The following is a 15,322-nucleotide window of genomic DNA, read 5'->3' on the forward strand; positions in this document are numbered from 1 at the left end:
CCCTGATACCTAATTAGGTGCATCGCAGAACTTTGTAGGAAGCTAGAAAGAATTGCTGGATCCCTTGCTGAGATATTTGTATCGGCAACAGTCACAGGTGAGGTGCTGGAAGACTGGACGGTAGCTAATGTGGTGCCACCGGCACAGTGGCTTAGTGGTCAACATTGCAGCCTCATAGTACCAGGGACCCAAGTTCAATTCTAGCCTCGGGTGACTGTCTGCGTGGAGTTTGCAACTTATTCCCATGTCTGCGCAGGTTTCCTTCAGGTGCTCAGGTTTTCTCCCACAATCCAGGTGAGTTGGCCATGCTAAATTGTCCATAGTGTTCAGGGATGTGTAGGTTGGGTGCACTAATCAGGGGTAAATGTTGGGTCTGGGTGGGTTGCTCTTTGTGGGATCAGCGTGGACTTGCTGGGCTGAAGGGCCTGTTTCCACACTGGGGGTATTCTATGATTATTAAGAAAGATGGTAAGGAAAATACAGGGAACTATAGACTGGTGAACCTGATGTCAATGGTGGGTATGTTGCTGGAGAGGGTTCTGAGGGACAGGACTTATATGTATTTGGAAAAAGTTTGTGAGAAGATTTGTAGCTCGGGTGCTCGTTGTTGTGGTTCTGTTCGCCGAGCTGGAAATTTTAGTTGCAAACGTTTCGTCCCCTGTCTAGGTGACATCCTCAGTGCTTGGGAGCCTCCTGTGAAGCACTTCTGTGGTGTTTCCTCCGGCATTTATAGTGGCCTGTCCCTGCCGCTTCCGGTTGTCAGTTTCAGCTGTCTGCTGTAGTGGCCGGTATATTGGGTCCAGGTCGATGTGTTTGTTGATGGAGTTTGTGGATGAGTGCCATGCTTCTAGGAATTCCCTGGCTGTTCTTTGTTTGGCTTGCCCTATAATGGTAGTGTTGTCCCAGTTGAATTCATGTTGCTTATCATCTGCGTGTGTGGCTACTAAGGATAGCTGGTCGTGGCATTTCGTGGCTAGTTGATGTTCATGGATGCGGATCGTTAGCTGTCTTTCTGTTTGTCCTATATAGTGTTTTGTGCAGTCCTTGCATGGGATTTTGTACACTACATTAGTTTTGCTCATGCTGGGTATCGGGTCCTTCGTTCTGGTGAGTTGTTGTCTGAGGGTGGCTGTTGGTTTGTGTGCTGTTATAAGTCCTAGTGGTTGCAGTGGTCTGGCTGTCAGTTCAGAGATGTTCTTGATGTATGGTAGTGTGGCTAGTCCTTTGGGTTGCAGCATGTCCTCGTTCCATTGACAACGTGTTTGCTTTCATTTGTCAATGCATTGAGTAGAGGAGTTGGGATAACATGTTGCTGCTGTACAGGACACTGACGAGGCCACTTCTCATTGTGTTCAATTCTGGTCTCCCTGCTATAGGAAAGCTGTTGCTAAACTTGAAAGGGTGCAAATAATATTTACAAGGATATTACCGCGTTTGGAGAATTTGTGTTATATGGAGATGCGGGAACCATTTTCCCTGGAGCATCAGAGGATGAGGGATGACGTTGTAGAGGTTAATAAAATCACAAGGAGAATAGAAAGGTAAATAACCAAAGTCTTTTCCCAAGGGTAGGGGCATCCAAAACTAGAGGGCAGAGCTTTAAGGTGGCAGGGGAAAGATTTTAAAGGGACCTAAGGGCACCTTTTTCACACAAAGAAGGTGCCGTGTATGTGGAATAAGCTGCCAGAGTAGGTGGTGGAGGCATGAACAATTACAACACTTAAGAGACATCTGGAAGGGTACATGAACAGGAATATGGGCCAAATGCTGGTTAATAGGATGAGATCAGTTTAGGATATCTGGTTGGAGATGACGAGTTGGACTGAAGGGTCTGATTCCATGCTGAATGACTTTATGACTGTATGACTCTAGTTAGCATAAAGCACCCTCCAAGAATGTAAATCTGAATCATTTGGTGCCCCTAGTGGTGAATGATAATAATAGGACATGAACGATGTCAATCACAGGCTCTATGACATCTTCTACTAATAGTGCTGGAAATCAGAAATGTCCTGTCAGGAATTAAGAGCTTGGATGCTTGTGAACTTTTTCAAAAATTCATGGATAATAATGAATAGAAAATCATGCTGTTTCCACTAATCTATACATTCAGATTCCTTGCATTTGTTACCACAGAAGTGAAACCCCATGAATTCATAAAGTTTGTTCTATGAAATAACACCATCTATGCATTCAGATGATAGATGATGCTGTCATGATGATTTTTAGATCATATTGATTCCTTTGGTCAGAAACTCTATCAGTTATGAGTTGTTGTTTTAGAACATAGAACATAGAACATAGAAGAATACAGCGCAGTACAGGCCCTTGGGCCCTCGATGTTGCGCCGATCCAAGCCCACCTAAACTACACTAACCCACTATCCTCCATGTACCTATCCAATGCCCTCTTAAATGCCCATAAAGAGGGAGAGTCCACCACTGTTACTGGCAGGGCATTCCATGAACTAACAACTCGCTGAGTGAAGAACCTACCCCTAACATCAGTCCTATATCTACCCCCCCTTAATTTAAAGCTATGCCCCCTTGTAATACCCGACTCAATACGCGGGAAAAGGTTCATACTGTCGACCCTATCTAACCCCCTAATCATCTTGTACACCTCAATCAAGTCACCCCTAAACCTTCTTTTCTCTAGTGAAAACAGCCCCAAGTGCCTCAGTCTTTCCTCATACGATTTTCCTTCCATACCAGGCAACATCCTGGTAAACCTCCTCTGCACCCGTTCCAATGCCTCCACATCCTTCCTATAGTATGGCGACCAAAACTGCACACAATATTCCAGATGCGGCCGTACCAGAGTCTTATACAACTGCATCATGACCTCAGGACTCCGGAACTCAATTCCTCTACCAATAAAAGCCAGTACGCCATATGCCTTCCTCACCGCACTATTTACCTGAGTGGCAACTTTCAGAGATCTGTGTACATGGACACCAAGATCCCTCTGCTCATCCACACTACCAAGTATCCGACCATTAGCCCAGTACCCCATCTTTTTGTTATTCTTCCCAAAGTGAATCACCTCGCACTTAGCTACATTGAATTCCATCTGCCACCTTTCTGCCCAGCTCTGCAGCTTCTCTATATCCTGCTGTAACCTGCCACATGCTTCCTCACTGTCAACAACTCCTCCGACTTTCGTATCATCCGCAAACTTGCTCACCCAACCTTCTAACCCCTCTTCCAGGTCATTTATAAAAATGACAAACAGCAATGGTCCCAAAACAGATCCTTGTGGAACACCGCTAGTGACGGCACTCCATGAAGAAACTTTGCCATCAACTACTACCCTCTGTCTTCTTCCATCCAGCCAATTTCTAATCCAAACCTCCAACTCACCCTCAATGCCATATCTCCGTATTTTCTGCAGTAGCCTACCATGGGGAACCTTATCAAACGCCTTACTAAAATCCATATATACCACATCTACCGCTTTCCCCTCATCAACCTCCTTCGTCACCTTTTCAAAGAATTCAATAAGGTTTGTGAGGCACGACTTGCCCTTCACAAAACCATGCTGACTATCCTTGATCACATTATTCCTATCCAGATGTGCATAAATCCTATCCCTTACAATTCTCTCTAAGACTTTGCCCACAACAGAAGTGAGACTCACCGGCCTATAGTTACTAGGGCTATCCCTACTCCCCTTTTTGAACAAGGGAACCACATTTGCTATCCTCCAGTCTTCTGGGACTACTCCTGTAGACAAAGAGGACATAAAAATCAAGGCCAATGGCTCTGCAATCTCCTCCCTTGCTTCCCAGAGAATCCTAGGATAAATGCCATCAGGCCCAGGGGACTTATCTATTTTCACCTTTTCCAGGATTTCCAACACCTCTTCTCTACATACCTCAAAGCCATCCATTCTACTTATTTGTGCCTCAGTATTCTCATCGACAACAATGCCCTGTTCCTGAGTGAATACTGAAGAAAAGTATTCATTCAGTGTCTCCCCAATCTCTTCCGCCTCCACACGCAACTTCCCCCTACTATCCTTGACTGGACCTATTCCTACCCTAGTCATTCTTTTATTCCTAACATACCTATAGAAAGCCTTAGGGTTTTCCCTAATCCTATCTACTAAGGACCTTTCATGTCCCCTCCTTGCTGCTTTTAGCTCTCTCTTTTGTTTTATTTTGTTTCTTATCCTCCCACTTCTTCCTTCCTTTTCTGAAAGATCTGGCTTATGGGTATCCAACACTGTCCTTGTACCTTGTATATATAGCTATACATCATATGACAGTGAGTGCCAGGAAGTTTTTGTTTGCTTTTTGACTGTGGGATAAATTATAGTACAGCTTGACCATGTACTTGCCTGATATTTACGTCTTGCTAGCAGGTACACCCGACGGTGGTCATATGTTGTGCTGCTGGTCATTTTTCCACTTATGAGCCAGGGATCAATGAACCTAACTCATAATAAAGTCGAGATCAAATTTCAGGACTTTCTCCTCTATGTGGTTCATTTCCATAAGTAAAACTTCTGCATTTAAAATCAACAATATGAATAAGAAATATTAACAGCCGAACCCACAAGCATTTATGACTAGAACTATGGAATTTAGTTGTCTACTCCTGGTCCTGCCTGTGGTGTTATTGGAATAAAGTTGTTAAAGTAAAACATTATGAATGCAGGAAATCTGCAATACAAACAGAAAATGTTGGAGAAACATTGCAGGTCTGGCAGTATCTGTGAAGAGAGAAATAGAGTTAACATTTGGAGGCCAAAGACTTCTCATCAGAACTAAATCTTTGGTTTTGTTTCTAAAATACACAGCGATGTTCAATTAGGTTAACTTTGTTTCCCTCTTCACATATGCTACCAGATCTGAGTTTCTCAAGCACTTACTGTTTATAATTTCACAGAATCATTTGACAGTAATTAGAATGATTCACAATGACTTTTGTTGATGTTTAGGCGCTATTATTCTAATTGATCTAAACGTAACCTTAACAGAATTCTGTTTTTCTATAAGCATTATATTCTGTTGATGCTCAAGAAGATTGTATGGATAAATTATTAATTAAATAAATGTAGGCATTGTTTAATACATAGAGCCTATGATGGAATCACTAATAGGAAGGATATTAAGAATATATTGCGTAAAGTATACTGATAAAATGACTGCAGTGTATTGGTGCTTTGTACAGAAGTAGTGTTTCTTTTAATAGTATAGCATTAGGTAGTAGAAGATTGGTATTGATGGCAGTTGAAGCCAATGTCATTTAAGAATTTATTATTTCTGGCCAAACTTTTCAGGCTGATGTATTTACAGGGAGAGTACTATATTTTCATTCTTAAAGTCTCTGCTTTGTTTAACTTACAAAGTTATCAATGAAAAAGAAATAAATAAATTTGATTGCGCAGTTGAAGGTTGTTTAGTTAATCTTAGCTCATCCTTCCATGAAAACATTGCAGTTCACCATTTTCAAAACCTTTAATACAGAAACATAGAAGATAGGAACAGGAGCAGATCATTTGACTCCATAAGCCTGTTTTGACATTCAGGGTGATCACGGCTGATCATTGAACTCAATACCTTAGTTCTGTCATCCTCCCATATCCCATGATTCCATTAGCCAAAGAACTATGTCTACCTCATGTTGGAAAATACATAATGTTTGGTTTCAACCACTTTCTGTGGTTGGAATTCCACTGGCTCACCACTCTCAATCTTAACAGTAGCCATGATATGGATGTGCCATTATTGGATTAGGATGGACAAGTTCAGAAGTCACATGATACCAGGCTATCATCCAATAGGTTTATTTGAAATCACAAGCTTTCAGAGCACTGCTCCTTTGTCAACTGAAGTCATCTGGTGTTGCGTGCCTTCTGACCCCAGCCTTAAAAGGTTTACCCCTTATTCCTAAAGTATGATCCCTGCTTCTGGGCTCCCTCGCCTCGGGAACATTCTTCCTGCATCTAACCTGTCCAGTCCTGTTCGAAGTTTATGGATTTCTGTGATATTCCCCCCTACCCTTCATTCTTCTAAACCCCAGTAAATATAATCCTAAATGAGTCAATCTGTTCTTATACATCAGTCCTGCCATCCAGGAATTAATTTTGTAAACCTTTGCTACACTCTCTCTATAGTTAGAACATCCTTCCTCAGATACGAGGACCAAACTGCACACAATATTCCAGGTTTGGCCTTGCTAATGACGTATATGATTACAGCAAGGCATTCTTGTTCCTGTACTTAAATACTCTCCCTCTCAAGGCCAACATACAATTTGCTTTCTTTACAGCCTGCGGGACCTGACTTTCAGTGATTCATGCATGAGGATAGGCAGGTTCATTGCATATTTCCATCTCTCAATTCATGGACATTCAATTAATATCTGCCACCTTATTTTTGCTCCCAAAATGGATAACCTAATATTTATCCACATTATCCTGCATTAGCCATGTATTTGCCCACTCACTAAACCTGTCACAATCATATTGCAATATCTGTCCATCCTCCTCATAGCTCAATGTTTCACCCAGCTTTATGTTTTCTGCAAATTTGGAAATGTTATGGTTAACTCCACCATTTAAACAATTAACATATACAAATGAATCTCAATTATCCGAATGACGGGAATTTTGTTCAGATAGTCGAATGTTCGGATAATCACATGTCAGAAGACACAGTTTAGCCAAGCATCGGGACCTTGCAATCTTATCCGGATAATCCAAAATCCGAATAATCAAATACCAGATAATCGAAGTTTCTCTGTCTTGACTACAGCTGGGGTGCAAGTACCATTCCCTGTGTACCTACTTGTCACTCTCTGCCATTCAGAAAATGATCATTTGTGATCTTTGTGACCTGTCTGCTAAACAGCTTTCTATCCATTTCAATACACTACTCCCAACTCCATGTTTAATTTCACACATTAATCTCTTATGTGGGATTTTATTGGAAGTCCAAATAAACTACATGCAGGCTCCCCTGATAAGTTCTACCAATTATAACCCTGAAGAATTCCAGTAGATTTGTCAAGCATGATTTCCCTTTTGTAAACCTGTGCTGACTATATTTGATTCTACCTCCATTTTCTAATTGTTTTGCTATAAAATCCTATCTAGCATCTTCACTACCGCTTCAGACTCACTGCTCTATAATTTGCTGTTTCCTCTCTACCTCCCTTTTTAAGTAGTAAGTTTACATGACCTAACCTCTAATCTGTAGGAACTGTTAGAGTCTCAAGAATCTTGGAAGATGACCACCAATGCATTCACTATATCTAGGGCCACTTCCTTAAGTACTCTGGGATGTAGATTATTTGGCCCGAGGAATTTGTCAGCCTTCAATCTTATCAATTTCTCTAACACCATTTTTCTACAAATACTTCAGTTCATCTTTCTCACTAAACCTTGTGTTCCCCACCAGTGTTGGTGCATTATTCATGCCCTCCTTTGTGTAGATAGAAAAGAAATATTAATTTATTTTTTCAGCATTTCATTGCTTCTTGTTATAAATTCCCCCATATCTGACTGTAGGGGACCTACGTATGTTTCCACCAGTCTGTTTCTCTTATACTTATAGAAACTACTACAGTCAGTTCTTGCATTCCACACAAGCTTATTCACTCAATTTTCCTCTTTTCAATTAATTGCTTGATTCTCCATTACTTACTCCTAAACTGGTGGCAATCCTCAAATCTATTGCTGTTTTGCCAATTTATATGGATTGATTTTGTGACTAACACTATCTCTAACTTTCTCTGTCTGCCATGGTTTGTCACTGTTCTTTTTACACTCTTGCACCAGACAGGAATAAACAATAAAGTCACAGAGTAATAGAGATATACAACATGGAAACTGACCCTTTGGTCCAATGCCAGCCAGATATTCCAACCTAATCTATCCCATTTGCCAGTACCCGGCCCATATCCCTCTAAACCCTTCTTATTCATACACCCATCCAGATGCCACTTAAATCTTGCAATTCTACCAGCCTCCATCACTTCCTTTGGCAGCTCATTCCATACACGCACCTCCTTCTGCATGAAAATGTTGCCCCTTAGGTCCCTTTTATGTCTTTCCCCTCTCACTGTAAACCTGTGCCCACTAGTTTTGGACTTCCCATCCCAGGGAAAAGACTTTGTCTTTTTATCCTATCCATGCCCCTCATGATTTTATAAATCTCTATAAGGTCACCCCTTAGTCTCCGACGCTCCAGGGAAAACAGCCCCAGCCTATTCAACCTCTCCCAATGGCTCAAATCCTGCAACCCTTTTCTAAATCTTTTCTGAAGCCTTTCAAGTTTCACAACATCCTTCCGATAGGGGGGAGATCAGAACTGCCCCCAATATTCCAAAAGTGACCTAACCTGTACAGCCGCAATATGAACTCCCAACTACTATACTCAATATTCTGACCAATAAAGGAAAACACTTTCTTCACTATCCTATCGACCCGCGACTCCACTTTCAAGGAATATGAACCTGTACTCCAAGGTCTCTTTGTCCAACAACAGTCCTCAGGACCTTAGCATTAAGTGTATAAGTCCTGTTCTGATTTGCTTTTCCAAAACACAGCACTTTGCATTTATCTAAATTAATCTGCATCTGTCACTCTTCAGCCCATTGGCCTGTCTGATCAAGATTCCATTGTACCCTGAGGTAACCTTCTTCACTGTCCACTATATCTCCAATTTTAGTGTCATCTGCAAACTTACTAACTGTACCTCCTATGTTCACATCCAAATCATTTATATAAATGACGAAAAGTAGTGGATCTCGCACTGGCCCTTGTGACACTCCACTGGTCAAAGGCCTCCAGTTTGAAAAGCAACCCTCAACCACCATCCTTTGTCTTCTACCTTCAAGCCAGTTCTGTATCCAAATGGCTAGTTCTTCCTATATTCTTTGAGGTCTAACCTGGCTAGCCAGTTTCCCATGGGGAACCTTATCGAATGCATTATTGAAGTCCATACAGATCACGACCACCACTCTGCCCTCATCAATATTATCAATATATTAGCTCCTTCTTTATTAGCATTTGTATCCTGGAACATTTAGCTGCCAGTCATGTCCAACCCTGGGCCACGTTTCTGTAATTGTTATGATATCCCAATCCCATGTTCCTCACCATGCCCTGAGTTAATTTGCCTTCCCTGTTAGACCTCTTACATTGAAGTAAATGCATTTAATTTATCAATTCCACTGTGTCCTGTGCTTTGTGCCTGCCTGCCTTGACTGTTTTTCTCAACTGTAACACTCTCAAATTGCTCTCTTTCCTCAATATCTCCCTGGGTCCCAATTCCCACCACCCCCCAAACCTTACTAGTTTAAATCCTCCTGAGCAGTTCTAGCAGTATATTAGTCCCCTTCCAATTCAGGTGCAATCCATCCTTCTACCCCACATCTACCCCAGAACAGATTCCAATGATCCAAAAATGTGAACACTTCTCCCATGCACCAGCTCCTCAGCCATGCATTCATCTGCTCTATCCTCCTATTCCTACCCTTACTAGTACAAGGCACTGGGAGTAATCAAATATTACTACTCTTGAGGACCTCCTTTTTAAATTCCTGCCTTACCTTTTATATTCTCCTTTCAGAATCTTATCTATTTCCCTTTCCATGTCATTGGTTCCAATGTTTACAATGACCTCCTGTTGGTCCCTCTCCCCTTTGAGAACATTCTGCACCCTCTCTGAGACATCCTCGATCCTGGCACCAGGGAGACAACACACCATTCTGATTTTTCACTGTTGGCCGCAGAAACATCTGTCTGTGCCTCAGATTAGAGAGTCCCCTTTCACAATTGATTGCTTGGATCTGGAGTACCCCTCATTACATTGAAGTCTGTCTCAATACCAGAAACATGGCTGTTTGTGCTATATTCCTCTGAGAGTCCATCACCCCCTATATTTTCCAAAACAGCATCCTTGTTTGAAATGGGGATAGCCACTGAAGACTCCTGCACTACCTGCCTACACCTCCCACCTTTCCTGGAGTTAACCCATCTACCTGACTGTATCTGTGACTTTTCTCCTTTCTTATAACTGCCATCCATCACACCCCCTTGCTCTTGTAAATTCCTCATTGCCTCTAACTGCCACTCAAACTGATCCAATCGATCTGATAGGATTCGCAAAGACACTTCCTGCAGACATAATCCTCAGTACATGTAAACTGTCCCTAAACTCCCACATCTGACAAGATGAACATATCACTCTACTAAAGGCTATCTTTGCTCCTTCACAATGTACAGACCCAGAAAATAGCACCATCCTTTTGCTCTAAAAAGACAGTGCTCCAGGCTAACTTTGTCCTTATGGTTTATATTTTTAAAATTTAATCAAGAAACTGATTTCAATAAAACATATAATCAAGAAAGAATCCATTCCAATCACTACTGTCAGCTTACAGCAAGGTTACATATTAAAAACTATGCACATTAAAAACTACCTGTTCCTGTGCTGTGAGCTCTCCCACAGGTCCCTCCAAGAACATTTGTGAATTTTGCTGTTTTTGGAGTTCACTTATTTACTCTTTAAACATTTGCCATTGTCTATCCACTGTCATTTCTTTCAGTAACATTTCCCAATCCATTATGGCCAGTTCACACTGTTGTAGTTTCCCTTATTGAGATTCAGGACCCTAGTCTTAGAATCAACTAACTCACTCCCCACCTTGATGAAAAATTCTATCATATTGTGGATGCTCATCCCCAAATCTCTCACAACTATAATAACTAATTATTTATTTCTCATTGCACAATATCCTGTCAAAGATGGCTTGCTCTCTAGTTGGTTCCTCAACTTATTGTCCAGAAACCATCCAAATACACTTTAGGAACTCCTTTAATTTATGGTGATGAATTTGATTTGTCCAATCTATTTGCAGATAAAAGTCACCCATAATTACAGATTTTCTTTACTGTATACATCTCTGACTTTCTGTTTTATGCCATTCCCAACATCACCATCACAGTTTTGTGGTCTACGCACAACCCCCACTAATGCTTTTTTGCCTTTTGCTACTTATCAATTTTACCCATACAGATTCTACATTGTCTGAGCTAATACTTTTCCTCAATATTGTATTTATTTCATTTTAATCAGTAATGCAACTCTACCAACTTTTCCTTTTTGTTTGCTTTTCCGAAGTACTGAATACCTCTGGATGTTCAGTTCCCATTCCTGGTCATCCAGCATTCATGTCACAATGTGTCCATTAAATCACATTCATTTACATCTAATTGTGTAATTAATTTCTTCTTTTTTAATGTCCCATGACTTCAGCACAAAGCCTTGTCTTCTTAATATTCATTGTCCCATTCTTACTTTTTTTTACTGTGTCTTTGTTTGATTCTGGACTTTGATTTCTCAGTCTAGCACTTTCTTGTTTTCTTTTGACTTTTCTTTATGTCCTTGGTTCATCTTCTTTTGACTCCTTGCATAAGTTTCCAAAACCCTGCCAATTTAGTTTAGACCCTCCTCAACCACTCCAGCAAATATTCTGAGGTCATCAGTCCCTGTCTTGCCCAGGTGTTACCTACCCAAAACAGTCCCAATGCCCCAGGTGTGAGAAATCCTTCTCCTCACAGCATTTCTTCAGCCATGCGTTCATTTGATATATCCTGCTATTTCTACTCTGACTAGCATGTGGATTGGTAGTAATCCTGAGATCACTACCATTGAAGCCCTGCTTGCTTTGTAAGTCTCTATATTTTGCTTTCAAGATCTTGTTCCTTTTTAAAACCTATGTTTGTTATCAATGTGTACCATGACCACTGGCTGTTCACCTCCACCATCCAGATGTCCTGTATCCTTCCTGAGACATCATTGACTCTAGCATCAGGGAGGCAGCATTCTATCCTGGAGTCAGGATGGCAAAATTCTAAACTGCTCCTTAAATGACTTCCCTACCTACCTGAAAGTCTACTCTCCATGTTAATTACATTTTGTGTAAATGCGTTATTGTTATCCATTCTAATTCTTTTATTATAGAGTGATAGAGATGTACAGCACGGAAACAAACCCTTTGGCCCAACTTGTCCATACCAACCAGATATCCCAACCCAATCTAGTCCCACCTGCCTGCATCCGCCCCATATCCCTCCAAACCCTTCCTATTCATATACCCATCCAGATGCCTTTTAAATGTTGCAATTGTACCAGCCTCCACCACTTCTTCTGGCAGCTCATTCCATACATGTACCACCCTCTACGTGAAAATGTTGCCCCTTAGGTGTCTTTTATATCTTTCCCCTCTCACCCTAAACCTATGTCCTCTAGTTCTGGACTCCCCTCCCCAGGGAAGAGACTTTGTCTATTTATCCTATGAATGCCCCTCATGATTTTATAAACCTCTATAAGGTCACCCCTCAGCCTCTGATGCTCCAGGGAAAACAGTCCTAGCCTATAAAACCTCTCTTTCCTTATAGCTCAAATCGTCCAACCCTGACAACATCCTTGTAAATCGTTTCTGAACCCTTTCAAGTTTCACAACATCTTTCCGATAGGAAGGAGACCAGAATTGGACGCAATATTCCAACAGTGGTCTAATCAATGTCCTATAGAGCTGCAACATGACCTCCCAACTCCTGTACTTAATACTCTGACCAATAAAAGAAAGCATACCAAACGCCTTCTTCATTATCCATCTCTCTACCTGTGACCTATTTAAACTTGAGTTCCCTTATTCTCCTATTTTAAGCTAACCATTATAGCATGTTGGATCTACCTTCTACATAACATTTACTCCCTTACCTACATCTGTAAAATAATTAATTATTCATCTTTCAAGGTTGAAAAGTCTAAAGGGGCCATTTAAATTTTAAGCATGTGTGAAAACTTACTGTGGATCAGACTCCATTACATAAGTCAGCAGACGTAAACTGGTCAAGATTCATAATGGGTGACAGATCCACAATAGTCAGTGTTATGCATGTGCCAAAGATGAAGACTACTGCTCAAATATGAATGGGCGGCACGGTGGCACAGTGGTTAGCACTGCTGCCTCACAGCGCCAGAGACCCGGGTTCAATTCCCGACTCAGGCGACTGACTGTGTGGAGTTTGCACATTCTCCCCGTGTCTGCGTGGGTTTCCTCCGGGTGCTCCGGTTTCCTCCCACAGTCCAAAGATGTGTAGGTCAAGTGAATTGGCCATGCTAAATTGCCCGTAGTGTTAGGTAATAAGGGGTAAATGTAGGGGTATGGGTGGGTTGCGCTTCGGCGGGTCGGTGTGGACTTGTTGGGCCGATGGGCCTGTTTCCACACTGTAATGTATTGTAATGTAATCTATCTCCTAGACTTCTACACTGCTCAGTCTTCTGGTGTGTAGAATCTGAACTGTAATATATCGAAGTCCCCAAGTAACATGATGGTGCATTGTGAAGTGGGTGACTAATATTAGATTAGATTACTTACAGTGTGGAAACAGGCCCCAACAAGTCCAAACCGACCCGCCGAAGCGCAACCCACCCATACCCCCATATTTACCTAACACTACGGGCAATTTAGCATGGCCAATTCACCTGACCTGCACATCTTTGTGACTGTGGGAGGAAATCGGAGCACCCGGAGGAAACCCACGCAGACACGGGGAGAATGTGCAAACTCCACACTGTCAGTCGCCTGAGGCGGGAATTGAACCCAGGTCTCTGGCGCTGTGAGGCAGCAGTGCCACCGTGCTGTTTTTGTGGTGTTGATTGAGCTGGATGGAGTGGAGAATGTTGCAATAGTTAAGAAGTGGAGCTGTTTGGAGTGAGACTCCTTGTCAATGACCGTTGCCGGCATCATTCCTCTCAGGGCCCAGCCATTCTTTACTTCCAGTAATGAGCAGAAGGGGAGTTGGCTGATGATTTGTGAACGGGCAAGGCAAGGGATTCGGATGCCCTCTTGAAAGTGGTATTCACAGGGCTGAATTTAATGGCTGAGGATGCTGCCATGGCCAACAGCCAGAAAGATGGCAGCAATTCTGCCGAAACCATGTCTGGCAACATCAGAGGAATTAAACGTCAATCTGACATACAAGTTGTGCTGACAGAACTAATGGGGAGTCATTGGCTGAGAAGAGGAATTGCTTTGAGCTGAGTCTCCACTTTCTAGTTAACTGTCAGTCATTGAGTTTTCTGTGCCTTTAAATGTGAAGTGTTTACCTTGAAGAGTTGCTGGCCAATAGGAGGATGAGTGGCATGGGCTTATTGGTAGAGACAAAAAGGCTGCAGATGCTGGAATTCAAGGTAGAAAGCAGGAGGCTGGAAGAACACAGCAAGCCAGGCAGCATCAGGGAGTGAATAAGTCAATATTTTGGGTGTAACCCTTCTTATCCGAAATATTGACTGCTCCATCTCCTGATGCTGTCTGGCTTGCTGTGTTCTTCCAGCCTTCTGCTTGTCTACCATGGATTCATTGGTGTCAGTCAGGCAGGTCCTGGTGAAGGAGAGAACTGTAGTTGTGTGGAAAGTATAGCGAGCACTTTCAGAGAGGCAAGTCTTGCTGCTGTGATCCCTTTCTGGGCCACAGTGTGACCATTGAAGAGGTTCCAACTGAGCCAACAGGAAGTCGACCACCTTGTGGCCTCTCCAACTTTCACCTCCACCCTTCCACTGCTGTGTGTAGAATAGGATAAGGCCCTTAAAACCTTCATTGGCTTCTCGTGAGGATATTATCCTCAACCCTTCCAACCCCTGACTGAATCAGTGGGAAAACGGATGGCAATGAGCACTCAGTTTCTGGTTTCTAGAGGAGGAATATAACTTCTTCTCATCATGAACAAACCATTATTGAAGGCCTAAATGCATTCATTTGGTCATCATACTTTATGGTCTGCACAGATGGCCATTTTCTCCATTGACAAAGACATCAAGCACAGTCCTATGATGTTATTCTATTTGTGGTAGAGACAAGCTCCTCCTATCTGTCTGCATAACTGTACAATGTAGCCAGATAATATGGTGATGTTCTAGAGGTATTCACTTTGTCAAAGTCTCCTTAAGTACAGCAATTGCTTCCAGCTTAACAGAGTTTGAGCATTTTGTGTTTCGCAACTTCAGCCCTCACTGCTTTCCCTACTAACATCATTTGCTTATGTTCATTCATATCGTTTGAGTCACTATTTGAAAGCTCACCAATCTTGCATATCAGTCCAAGAGGAGAGGGAGTATCTGAGCTGGTGCATGGTCTACATGAATCCATGACATTGTACACACAGAAGGCACTAATTGAGGAATTATCATTAGCTAGCTGTACCACCCACTGCAAATGTGTGAAGACCCTAAGGATGAAAAACAATATCAACACATGAGAGATTATGTCATGTTATGCCTGACTTTTAATTCTATCAG

Source organism: Chiloscyllium plagiosum, unplaced genomic scaffold, assembly GCF_037043375.1.
Source record: "Chiloscyllium plagiosum isolate Xiang-an unplaced genomic scaffold, Cpla_swu_hap1 HiC_scaffold_2, whole genome shotgun sequence".
NCBI classification, from domain to species: Eukaryota; Metazoa; Chordata; class Chondrichthyes; order Orectolobiformes; family Hemiscylliidae; genus Chiloscyllium; species Chiloscyllium plagiosum.